Source organism: Globicephala melas, chromosome 8, assembly GCF_963455315.2.
Source record: "Globicephala melas chromosome 8, mGloMel1.2, whole genome shotgun sequence".
NCBI classification, from domain to species: domain Eukaryota; kingdom Metazoa; phylum Chordata; class Mammalia; order Artiodactyla; family Delphinidae; genus Globicephala; species Globicephala melas.
Genome location: NC_083321.1, coordinates 46,541,238 through 46,554,146, shown reverse-complemented (window position 1 = coordinate 46,554,146; position 12,909 = coordinate 46,541,238). Strand labels below are relative to the sequence as shown.

Sequence of the window (12,909 nt, the reverse complement as noted above, 5' to 3'; positions counted from 1 at the left end):
AGACATTTAAAGGAACCGAAGTGATAGTTGACCTCACCTCTACTGTGGAGGTTTCAATTTTATAATGGGGATCCCGCTTTCCTACCGCAGAGCAGGCCAAACTGGTTACAGCCCCAAAACTCACCTCAGCCAATCTGAATTTCACCTTTAACAGAGCAGCGCAGCCAAGCTCTACCACAGGCGCAGGGTGATAGTGAGGAGGAGGAAGCGGATGAGGCGCCAGGCTGGAGGAGGAGTGCTCAGCTAGAAAGGAAAAAGCTAAATTAAGTGAGAAAGAAAAGACACTGTAAGAAAACAGAAGTAAGTCTATCTTCCCACTCATCAAATCAGAGGATAATAGGTGAAGAGTGAGTAAATGGGCCCACATGTAGCTAAGGCAGCCAGAAAACACAACATTGCCAAGAAACTCTAGGAGAGAAGAAGAACCACTCAGAGAACTGTGGCATGAACACTCAGCAGTGCTCCATCCAGGAGCCTTAAAAGAAAATACTCCTCTTTTCCCACTTTACTGAGGAAAAATTGATAAATAATAGTTTAAGGTACTTAAAATACACAACATGATAATTTGATAAATGTATATACTATGAAAGGATTCCCCCTCATCAAATTAACACATTCACCATCTCATGTATTAGATACAAACTTTCAGTTATAAGATGAAAAAGGTCCAAGGATCTAATATATAACATGGTGACTACTGTTAACACTGTGTTTATTACATAATTGAAATTTTCTGAGACTAGAATTTAAATGTTCTCACACACAAAAGGAATCTTAATCCAATTAGCAACAGATCAATAAGTTTAAGAGTTTGATGGCAAATCTGAAAGCTATGCTAGCTTCATTTATCAAGCACCGATTAATAAATTTGGATTGATAAGATCTATTAATGTAAAACCGTGTGGCCAGAGATCTTTCTTGTATGTCAAATATTCGCAGGAGTATTGAAAGAGAGGAACTGTCCAAAGCCAGCAACTTCCATGAAACTAGTTAGTTAGCTAAGCAAAGTGTGATATAATGCTCCAACCCAGATGTTTCATACCATATGAGAAAAGGCATTCTGACCCCCAAGGTCATTGCAAATACTGGAAACACAATTTAGAGGTATCCAGGCAACCTTCGTCTTGTGGCCAGATGTCTGAAAACTTGACAACTCCAAAGAGTCAGCAACAAAACACCAACAACAGATTCCATGATCCCCGTTTTGAAGTTTCTGTATAAGTAATATTAAGAAAACAGAAAACAACAAGAAAAGATACTTCTCTTAACTGTGAGCCCCTCCAGGACAGAAAGTATGTTCTATTCACCTTGTCGTCTTGTATCCAGTAAAGGCCTCCATTATTAAATAAGGATTACTGATTGAAAATCATTCACTGATTGATAGAAACAGTATTTTCAAACCTACAAACATAATATGCAATATAATTGCCTAGAGTAAGAGAGCCAGTGGTTTATCATGTAAATAAATAATATCCTTGAGGAAGTCTCCTGGCCAAAAAACTGCACTACAACCCAACCCTCACTCTATCTTGAAGCTCTCATTCTAGAGCAAAACACCAAAACCCCCATACCAAGCCTGACCCCAATCCTGTAGTCTAAATTTCCACCTACTTCTGAAAGTTTCCCTATCAGACAAGATGTTATAACTACACTCCCAAACTTATGTTCTATTCCAGACTTTTCGTTTTCAGGAATCTCAAAGGATGCATAGACACAAATATTTATTTCAGTGATAAACCATATTATCAAACTCTAAGGGTTTCTGCTCAGTCTCCAACAACTACAGGCCTTGGTCATAAACCTTATTATTACTCAGATCCTCATATTCAACAAAAGGTCACTATTTTTGGCAGATGATGTAACCAGCAATAACTGGTTCATGTTTCTTTCATGTAAAACATGCATGTCATAGACAAGACCAAAAAAATTCACGTGATATATATGTTAACTTTCTCAGGCTCCCTAGTCAAACCACCTCAAGTAAGGATACTTATTTTTGGAAAGAGCCTGTTTTCTTCACTCCTAATGATGAGCTATTTATCTGCAGCACACAAACCCCAGACTTATAGCCAGAACAAAAGCATTTAGAGTGTCATATCTCAGGTGTCAATGTGGCATGCCTGTTAATTACAGCAAGACAGGAAAGACAGGGGAAATAAGACCTAAAAGGCACTTACTGGCAAGAGTTCTGTACGACTGGCCAAGAAGAGTGTCCAGAGGGCAGTAATGAGTTAAGCAAAGAGCACAAGAGGTCGAAGTAGAACAGACCAACTAAGAATCCAGCCATCTAACCGTGTATGTATGTATTCAGCAAACATTTTCTGAATACCTGTTATATACCAAGGATTGTATTGGGTGCTGGGAATAAAGAGATTATCAAGACATGGGCCTTACTAATAATGATTATGATAAAGATAATGATCAGCATATACAAAGTACAAAAGTGATATAAAAGAGGAAGTAACCAGGGAAGTAATATAATCAGGTGGGAAACAAAATTTTAGAATGATAGAGATCAGGATTCAAATCCCACCTCTACTAACTAGCTCTGTACAAATCGGGATATGTAAAGAGGAGTTAATAGTAACTATCTTAAATGATAATTGTGAGGTCTAACTACAAAACATTTGTAAAGTGCCTAGAACTTTGCCTGGTACATATTATTGCTTTAAAAAATCATTATCCCTCACTTGCTGAGGGAACGGTCACAGGTTTCATGGGATAAGTGATATTCAAACTAAGTCTCTTTTTTCGTTCTTTTTTTATTGAGGTATAGTTGATTTACAATTACTATAATTAGTTTTTATAATTATATTAGTTTCAGGTACATAATGATTCAAAAATTTTATAGATTACACTCCACTTACACTTAAGATAAAATATTGCCTATATTTCCTGTGCACTACAATATATCCTTGTAGCTTATTTTATACATAGTAGTTTGAACCTCTTAATGCCCTAACTATATCTTGTCCCTCCCCTCTTCCTTCTATATCTGTGAGTCTCTTTGTTTTGTTATATTCATTCATTTGTTTTATTTTTTAGATTCCACATATAAGTGATAAAATACTGTATTTGTCTTTCTCTGTCTGACTTTTTTCACTAAGCATAATACCCTCCAGGTCCATCCATGTTGTTGCAAATGGCAAATTTTTCATTTTTTTATGGCTGAGTAGTATTCCATTGTATATATGTGTCACATCTTCTTTATCCATTCATCTGTTGATGGACACTTAGTTTGCCTCCATACTTTGGCTATTATAAATAATGCTGCTACAAACATTGGGGTACATATATCTTTTCAAATTAGTATTTTCATTTTCTTTGGATATACACCCAAGAGTGGAATCACTGGATCATATGGTAGCTCTAGTTTTAGTTTTCTGAGGAACTTCCATACTGTTTTTCATAGTGGCTGCACCAATTTACATTCCCACCAACAATGTACAAGGATTTGCTTTTCTGCAAAACCTCATCAGCATTTATTATTTGTGGCTTTTTTGATGACAGCCATTCTGACAGGTGTGAGGTGATACCTGATTGTAGTTCTGATTTGCATTTCTCTGATGATTAGTGATGCTGAGCATCTTTTCATGTATCTGTTGGTCATCTGTATGTCTTCTTTAGATAACTGTCTATTCAGGCCTTCTGCCCATCTTTTAATCAGATTCTTTTTAAAAAAATTTATTTATTTTATTTATTTATTTTTGGCTGCATTGGGTCTTCATTGCCACGTGTGGGCTTTCTCTAGTTGCAAAGAGCAGGGGCTACTACTCTTTGTTGCGGTGCTCAGGCTTCTCATTGCGGTGGTTTCTCTTGTTATGGAGCACAGGCTCTAGGCACGCAGGATTCAGTAGTTGTGGCACACAGGTTCAGTAGCTGTGGCTCGTGGGCTCTAGAGTGCAGGCTCAGTAGTTGTGGCACACAGGTCCAGTTGCTCCATGGCATGTGGGATCTTCCCGGGCCAGGACTCGAACCCATGTCCCCTGCATTGGCAGGATTCCTAACCACTGCGCCACCAGTGAAGCCCTGTTTTTTAGATATTGAGTTGTATGAGCTGCTTGTATATTTTGGGTATTAACCCATTATTAGTCATATCATTTACAAATATTTTCTCCCATTCAGTAGATTGTCTTTTCGTTTTGTCAATGGTTTCCTTTGCTGTGCAAAAGCTTTTAAATTTAATTAGGTTCCATTTGTTTATTTTTGCTTTTGTTTTCTTTGTCTTAGCAGACAGATTTAAAAAAAAATGTCACTACAATTTATGTCAGAGTGTTCTGCCTATGTTTTCTTCTAGGAGTTTTATGGTTTCCAGTCTTAACATTTAGATTTTTAATCCATTTTGAATTTATTTTTGTATATGGTGTGAGAAAATGTTCTCACTTCATTATTTTCCATGTAGCTGTCCTGTTATCCGAGCACCACTTATTGAAGAGACTGTCTTTTCTCTATTGTATATTCTTGCCTCCTTTGTCACAGATTAATTGACCATAGCGTGTGGGTTTATTTCTGGGCTGTTTATTCTGTTCCATTGATCTATGTGTTTGTTTTTGTGCCAGTACCATACTGTTTTGATGACTATAGCTTTGTAGTATAGTCTGAAGTCAGGGAGCATGATACTTCCACCTCTGTTCTTCTTTCTCAAGATTATTTTGGCTACTTGGGGTCTTTTTTGTTTCCATATAAATTTTTAAATTATTTGCTTTAGTTCTGTGAAAAATGTCATGGGTATTTTGATAGGGATTGCACTGGATCTCTAGATTGTCTTGGGTAGTATGGTCATTTTAACAAAATTAATTCTTCCAATCCATGAACATAATATTTCTTTCCATCTATTTGTGTTGTTTTCAATTTTTCATCAGTGTCTCATAATTTTCCAAGAACAGCTCTTTTACCTCTTTAGATAGGTTGATTCCTAGGTATTTTATTACTTTTGATGTGATGGTAAATGGAACTGTTTCCCTAATTTCTCTTTCTGATAGTTCGTTCTTAGTGTATAGAAATGCAACAGATTTCTATATATTAATTTTGGATCCTACAACTTTACCAAATTCATTGATGAGCTCTAGTAATTCTTTTGGTGGCATCTTTAGGGTTTTCTGTGTATAGTATCATGACATCTGCAAACAGTGGCAGCTTTACTTCTTCCTTTCCAATTTGGATTCCTTTTATTTCTTTTTCTTGTCTGATTGCTATGACTAGGACTTCCAATACTATGTTGAATAAAAGTAGCAAGAGTAGACATCCTTGCCTTGTTCCCAACCTTACAGGAAATGCTTTCAGGTTTTCACCGTTGAGTATGATGTTAGCTGTGGACTTATCCTACATGGCCTTTATTATGTTGAAGTATGTTCCCTCTACACCCACTTTCTGGAGAATTTTTATCATAAATGAATGTTGAATTTTGTCCTTTTTCTTCATCTATTAAACTAAGTCTTAAAGAATGAATTGGAGTTCACTTGGTGAACAAGTCAAGGAAAGGCTCTCTAGACAGGGACACCAGCACATGCAAGGGCTCAGAACCTATGGTTCAAGAAGAATGGAAGAAGGTGATTTCCATTTAAAGGCAAGAACAATGGGAGAGAGAAAGCCAGGTCTGTGCTAAGATAAGAAGAGGGAAGAAGCACTTCCAGGAAGTATCAGGGTTAACAAGAGTGTCTTCACTGAAGAATAGTGGCTCCACTAGGCACAAAAGACAGATGAAGGAGCGTGAAACGTGAGGTTCTCGTTCTGAGAGAGCTTCCAGAAAGAAAGGGCTGCTGCAAGTAGTTTTAGGTGAGACTTCCAACCCTGACACTAATTAGCCACAGATTTGGAGTGAAGAGAGAGTAGCCACCAAACTGCCAACACTAAGTCCTCTAGCAAGCATTTGCAGCTTAGGCATGGAAGGGACAGAGGGCTTCAACGTATGCTGAAAATATAAACTGTAAAGTTCTAAGGTATGCAGAATAAGTCCTAGACAGTACAATCAATCCAAATCTACTGCCGTATGAACAAATTAGAATTTAGTGACAAATTAACTACAGTCAGTGTTTCAATGTGATGGAAATATATGGCTTATTTCTAATTAGTTCCAGAATAACAAAAAATACCAAGGGAGTCTTCCCACTATAACTTCCACAGAAAAAGAAAAATAGTAAGTTATTTATTTTATACACACACGCATACATCCCTCCTCCAAATTCAGCACTACTGCAAACAAAGCTACATCAGTCCCAAAAAACAGAACAGCAGTGTTCTACCATTTGGGTATAAAGACCCCAAATTTCTAAACAATTTATGAGCATTTAAATCTCAGAAGTCTTCTCAGACAATGGTTCCATTTTACACGTACAGAATATTTTAAATGAAATTTGTTTGCCCTTGGTAGTCAGAAAGAACCTGAGCTTTACCATTAGACCAAGGTCCAGATTCCTCATCAGTGACTTAACCTATGTGGTCTCACCTTCCTTATATGCAAAGTATATAGACGGTGTCTGTATACCTACATGGCAGAATCGTTATAAGGATAGGATATAATGTATGTAAAATCCTGATACATTGTAAGCTTTTAATAAGTGGAGGTTTTTATGATTATTATGAAACTCTGCCAAAACCCAATAGCAATAGATGGTAGCATCAGAAAATTATTTTATCAGCCATAATCTCTCAATCTAATTCTCCAAATATTGTTCTACATGGTTTCCAAGATACAAATTGCCATCAAATCAGCTCGTAGCTTAGAATGTAACCTCATGGGAGCCTGCTCTAGATATATGCAGTTGAGTTGTAGAGGGAATGGCTTGCTAGATTAGCCTACAGGCAGCTTGTTAAATGTTAAATTCTGAATGCTACAGGCACTCAAATATCATATTTATAAGAATTTTATTTTTAAAATATGTAGTGCTGAATATCAAGAACGTTTTAGCCTAGCCAAGACCACAGCCTCTCAAAATATTACTACTCTGTGTTATACCTTAGCAACTGATCAAGAAGGAATAATATATAATTGGTTAGGTTTTCAGAGAAAAAAAAGAGGTGTCTGTATCCACAGATTTATTTACTTGGTGAGTTTCCCAAACACTGCAATGGAACTGTAAAAACAATGTGATTAAAATCGATAGAGCACATCATTTGCTGATACTGTTGCCCAAGAAAAGGCAATAAGCCTTAGGCATGTTATTACTAGATTACACAATTTCACTGACAGGTTCAAGATTTTTAAAAGCAACTGAGAATACAGAGTATTTCTTTTTTGGAGCCAAGGGATTTTTTGTCTTCAATTAAAAGAAAATCATCATTTCTCTCTTTTTTTATCATGAAGATTTTAAATGTCCTCTATAACATTTAAAAAATAATATTAATATTTCATTTATTTCCAAAAATAAAAATAGATTGATGATCCTGATTAAAATTAAACTGAAAGCTACTTTTGTTTAACAATACCATATCCAACCACACATCCATTTCACAAATATTAGAATAGTTCAGGGAATAGTGGTTATAGGAGGATTATTATTTCTTCAAAGTCCATGCAGAAGAATATGAACGTCCAAATATATGAATTTCCAAACCTCTTCTGCAAAAATGATCAATGACTCTTTTTTCAGGTCTTAGTGATGAAATGACAAACTTTAAAACAGGCCTTCAAATTCAAAGAATGCTACATTTCAAAGTATGCTTTTTAATCAGATAGCAAAAGTTAGTCATGTAGACATAAATTCATTTGGTAAAAGTGACCAAATAAAACTGAACCTAAAATCAGTAAGACTTTTACTCTAGTCAGATGTTCTACTATACTACAAACAGAAAACTGCAAAAGTTTTTGATTGCTTTATACTGAAAATTCCAAAGTAGAAACATTCTTCTGTAGCATGGGAAAGCTGATGGTATCAACTATGTAATTTTATCCTTATGATAAAAAAAAAAAAGTTGACCTGAAATGTTGAGATAATTTTAATCATGAATCCTGATAGGATATACAGTGCCAGGCTCACAGAAATAAATTGACCAGGCATTAGGTCTACATTTACCAGCTTTTACCAAGTGAACAGTAAAGTCTATTCAGGGGAGCTTAGGTCTTAGACTTATACCAGATGTAGATAATTTTAAGAAGAAAATCTACAAAACACCACATACTTTCTTGTCACTGAAGTGCATACATATATAAAAGCTTTATGTTCTAAGGTACATTAAAAGATGCTCAGTATTGCTAATTATTAAGAAATGCAAATCAAAACTACAATAAGGTATCACCTCACTCTGGTCCAAATGGCCATCATCAAAAACTCTACAAATAACAAATGCTGGAGAGGGTGTGGAGAAAAGGGAACCCTTGTACACTGCTGGTGGGAATGTAAATTGGTGCAGCCACTATGAAAAACAGTATGGAGGTTCCTTAAAAAATTAAAAATAGAGCTACTATATGATCCAGCTATCCCACTCCTGGGCATATATCCAGAAAAGATGAAAACTCTAATTCAAAAAGATATATATACTCCAATATTCATAGCAGCACTAGTTACAATAGCCAAGACATGGAAGTAACCTAATGTCCATCGACAGGTAAATGAGTAAAGAAGATGTGGTATATATATAATGGAATATTACTCAGCCATAAAAAGAATGAAATATTGCCATTTGCAGCAACATGGATGGACCTAGAGAAAATATCATACTGAGTGAAGTCAGACAGAGAAAGACAAATATTATACCACTTAAATGTGGAATCTAAAAAATAATATTAATGAATTTATTTACAAAACAGAATCAGACTCAAAGACATAGAAAACAAACTTATGTTTACTTAAGGGGAAAGAGGGTGGAGAGGAATAAATTAGGAATATGGGATTAACAGACACACACTTCCATATAAAGAATTGATTAAAAAAACAAGGATTTACTGTATAACACAGGGAACTATACTCAGTATCTTGTATTAACCTATTATGGAAAAGAATCTGAATATATATATATATATCCATATCAGAATCACTTTGCTGTACACCTGAAACTAATACAATATTGTACGTCAACTATATTTCAATTTTTTAAAAAAGCTCTATGTTCTAAATAGCTATTGGAATAGATAGCTTTATTAACTGAGTAATACAATTTTCCTTAGTTCCTCTCTCTCCCTTGGTCTCCACATTCAACAATGCTATTTCCAAAACACTTCTCAAATCGATCTGACTTTCTCCATTCCAAATGTCTACACCAATATTATCTCTTGCCTGGAATACTGCAAGAGCTTCCTAACTGGTCACTCTGATTCCAAGTCAACCCTCTCATGCAAAGCATTCTCCATACTCTAGCCAAGATGCTTTTTCTAATATGCAAAACTCATCATGTTTCTTCCCAACAAAAATCGCTTCAGTGTGATATGGCCCCAGTTTACCTCTTCAGGCTTAACTGATTCTACTTCCTCAATGTAAAGTTTTCCAACATACAGAACTTCTTTCATTTCCTGCAATTCTGTGCTTTCTGTAGGCCTTCCTACATGCACTCTCAGCCTGGAATACTCTTTCCCATTCTTCCCTTCATTGTTAAAATTTCTGCTCTACCTGCAGATCTCAGCTTAGACATCATCTCCTTTGAAATTTTCTTGATGTCTTGAGTCTCAGTTGAGTGTATGCCTCTCCTTTGTGCATGTACTTGCTCTAGCATACTCGGAACTGTATGTGTCTGTGTCCCTCCCTATACCCAAAGTTCCCTGAAAGCAGGGATGGTGTCTATATTGCTAGCTATTGTCTCCCCAGTGAAGGAGTGACAAAAAGAAATGCGCTTTTTAGAAAGCATGTTCTACCTGCAGTATAGAAAATGTATGAAAGGCAGAACAAGACTGGAGACATAGAGACAAGAAAGTATTACAATAGTTTAAGCAAGACAGAAATGTGGTCCTAATTAGGAAAGCAGCATCAGGGATGGGGAAAATAGATTCTACAGATATTCAGGAGGTAGAGTGATCGAACTTGGTAACTGATCACCTATGACCATGCTAAGACACAAAGTCAAAGAGGACACTGAAGTGGAGATGTCTAAGAGGCAGTGGTTACATAAGTCCAAAGATAAAAAGAAATCTGGATTTAAAACTTGGAGTTAAGAGTTATGTCACAGAAGAGGCAACTGAAATCACAGGTATAGGTGAGATCACCCAGGAAGGATGTGTGGAATGGAAACATAAGAGAGTCAAGGACAGAACTTTCAGAAACATCAAATTCTAAAGGATAATCAGAGGAAGAGAGTCCACTGAACAATGGAAAAGAGTATCCACAGAGGCAGAAAAGAGGGTATTTAATGAAGGAAAGACTGGCAAAAGCCAGGTGGCTCAAAACTTTCAAGGAAGATGAGGGCTGGAAAGTTTTATTTTAAAATTAAGTTATGGGGTATTGTTGGCAAAAATGGCAGATTAGGGACCTCCAAAATTTTGTTCATCCATAAAAGCAATGAAAAAGCTGACAAAATTATTAGAATAAACTATTCCAGAGCTCTGGAAATTAACCAAAGCCTTGCAGCAACACAGGAAGCATTTATTTTTAAGTCAATAAATAGTTGTATCTCAGGAAGAACAAGAAGCTTTGTGACATTTTAACTTCCCTTGCTCCCATCCCCCATTCTCATCTCTGCAATAGTCTTGAAAAATAATAGCCCACATTCCTGGTACAGCCTAGGAGTCACTGGGTAGAGCAGAATGGAGCTGGAGCCCTTTCAAATCCTCATTCCCAAAGAACTGTCATTATTTGATCTTTCTGATGGTTCCCTGGAAGACCCCACTTATAAGTCAGTCTGTAATTGACCTGACTCAGAACTCACCTAGTATAAAAAAGCCTTCTCCCAAGGGGCATTTGTTGAAAACAGTTACAAGCAAGTGTTCTAACTTCACAGCTGCCTGAGGAAGTAGTTACTACTTGGAGCAACAATAGACTAACCAAAAAGCTTAAAAGAAACAGCTGAGAAATATTCACCCATAGGGGCTTTGAAAAGCTTCAACACAGAAGAGGGTGTGGAGAAAAGGGAACCCTCTTACACCATTGGTGGGAATGTAAATTGATACAGCCACTATGGAGAACAGTATGGAGGTTCCTTAAGAAACTAAAAATAGAACTACCCTGTGACCCAGCAATCCCACTACTGAGCATATACCCAGAGAAAACCATAATTCAAAAAGATACACGCGGGCTTCCCTGGTGGCGCAGTGGTTGAGAGTCCACCTGCCGATGCAGGGGACACAGGTTCGTGCCCCGGTCTGGGAAGATCCCACATGCCGCGGAGCGGCTAGGCCTGTGAACAATGGCCGCTGAGCCTGCGTGTCCGGAGCTTGTGCTCCGCAACGGGAGAGGCCACAACAGTGAGAGGCCCGCGTACCGCAAAAAAAAAAAAAAAGATACACACACCCCAATGTTCACTGCAGCACTATTTACGATAGCCAGGACATGGAAGCAACCTAAATGTCCATCAACAGAGGAATGGATAAAGAAGATGTGGTACGTATATACAATGGCATATTACTCAGCCATAAAAGGAACAAAATTAGGTCATTTGTAGAGACATGGATGAACCCAGAGACTGTCATACAGAGTGAATTAAGTCATAAAGAGAAAAACAAATACCATATATTAACAGATATATGTGGAATCTAGAAAAATGGTATAGATGATCCTATCTGCAAAGCAGAAACAGAGACACAGACATTCAAAGGTATGGATACCAAGGGGGAAGGGGAGTGGGATGAATTGGGAAGAATTCATTTTGCTGTACAGTAGAAACTAACACAACATTGTAAAGCAACTATACTCCAATAAAAATTAATTTAAAAAAGAGAAAAGAAAAGCTCCAACATAGTCTTGGGAATCTAGGAGACCACACACACACATAGGTCTGTACACATGGAAAAGGAAAACTTGAGAAGCCCCTAAGCTCTCATCTCTGTCTGACCTTGAGGCTCTGCACAAGCAGGAAGTGAAGGTTAAGACAGAGCTGTCATACACCTTGCTAAGTGTTGACGGTGCACCCCAACACGCACATAGAGCTCCTCAGCAAAGACTGGTGATTTGTTGGTCACTCTTCCAATCACTAGCTCACCACTAAGCTAAACAAGTAGAGACATCAGTGGCCACACAAAGCAAGCAATACAGACTTCACATAATTAGTTCAGAAAAGTCACTAAACAAACAACTACTACAACAACAACCAATAGAAAAAAAAAAAAACCCTGGGGATGGGAGAGTATCTGATTTCCAAAGTTGCCACATTATTTAAAATGTCCAGTTTTCAACAAAAAATTATGAGCCATGCAAAAACAAACAAACACACAAAAAACCCAAGAAAGTATGGCCATATAGAAGAACAAAAGCACTTAATAGAAACTGGCCCTGAGGAGGCCCAGATGCTACTACACAAAGACTTTAAATGAGTTAATTCAAATATGTTCAGGGCTTCCCTGGTGGCGCAATGGTTAAGAATCTGCCTGCCAATGCAGGGGATACGGGTTCAAGCCCTGGTCTGGGAAGATCCCACATGCCGCAGAGCAACTAAGCCCATGCGCCACAACTACTGAGGTTGTGCTCTAGAGCCCACAAGCCACAACTACCGAAGCCCACGTGTCACAACTACTGAAGTCCACATGCCTAGAGCCCATGATCCTCAACAAGAGAGGCCCCAGCGCGCTGCAACTAGAGAAAGCACATGTGTGGCAACGAAGACCCAATGCAGCCAAAAATAAATAAATTAAATAAATAAATAAATATGTTCAAAGAGCTGCAAGAAACCATGTCTAATGAACTAAAAGAAAGTATGTGGTTATCTCCCCAAATAGAGATTATCAATAGAGATATATAAATTATTTTTTAAAAAATCAAACAAATTCTAGAATTGAAAAGTACAATAATTGAAATGAATATTTCATGAGAGATGCTCAATAGCAGATTTGAG

At 37.2% G+C, this 12,909-nt stretch overlaps 1 protein-coding gene across 3 annotated transcripts in view; it reads right to left on the bottom strand.

Moving 5' to 3' along the window:
- The window catches only part of STK33 (serine/threonine kinase 33), a 170,507-nt gene that overhangs the window by 88,900 nt on the left and 68,698 nt on the right, over positions 1-12,909 (bottom strand). For all 3 annotated transcript variants that reach the window (XM_060304439.1, XM_070046252.1, XM_030831317.2), the window contains exon 3: positions 125-243. The gene's annotated coding sequence lies outside the window, so the exon portion shown is untranslated. The remainder of the gene's footprint in view (positions 1-124; positions 244-12,909) is intronic.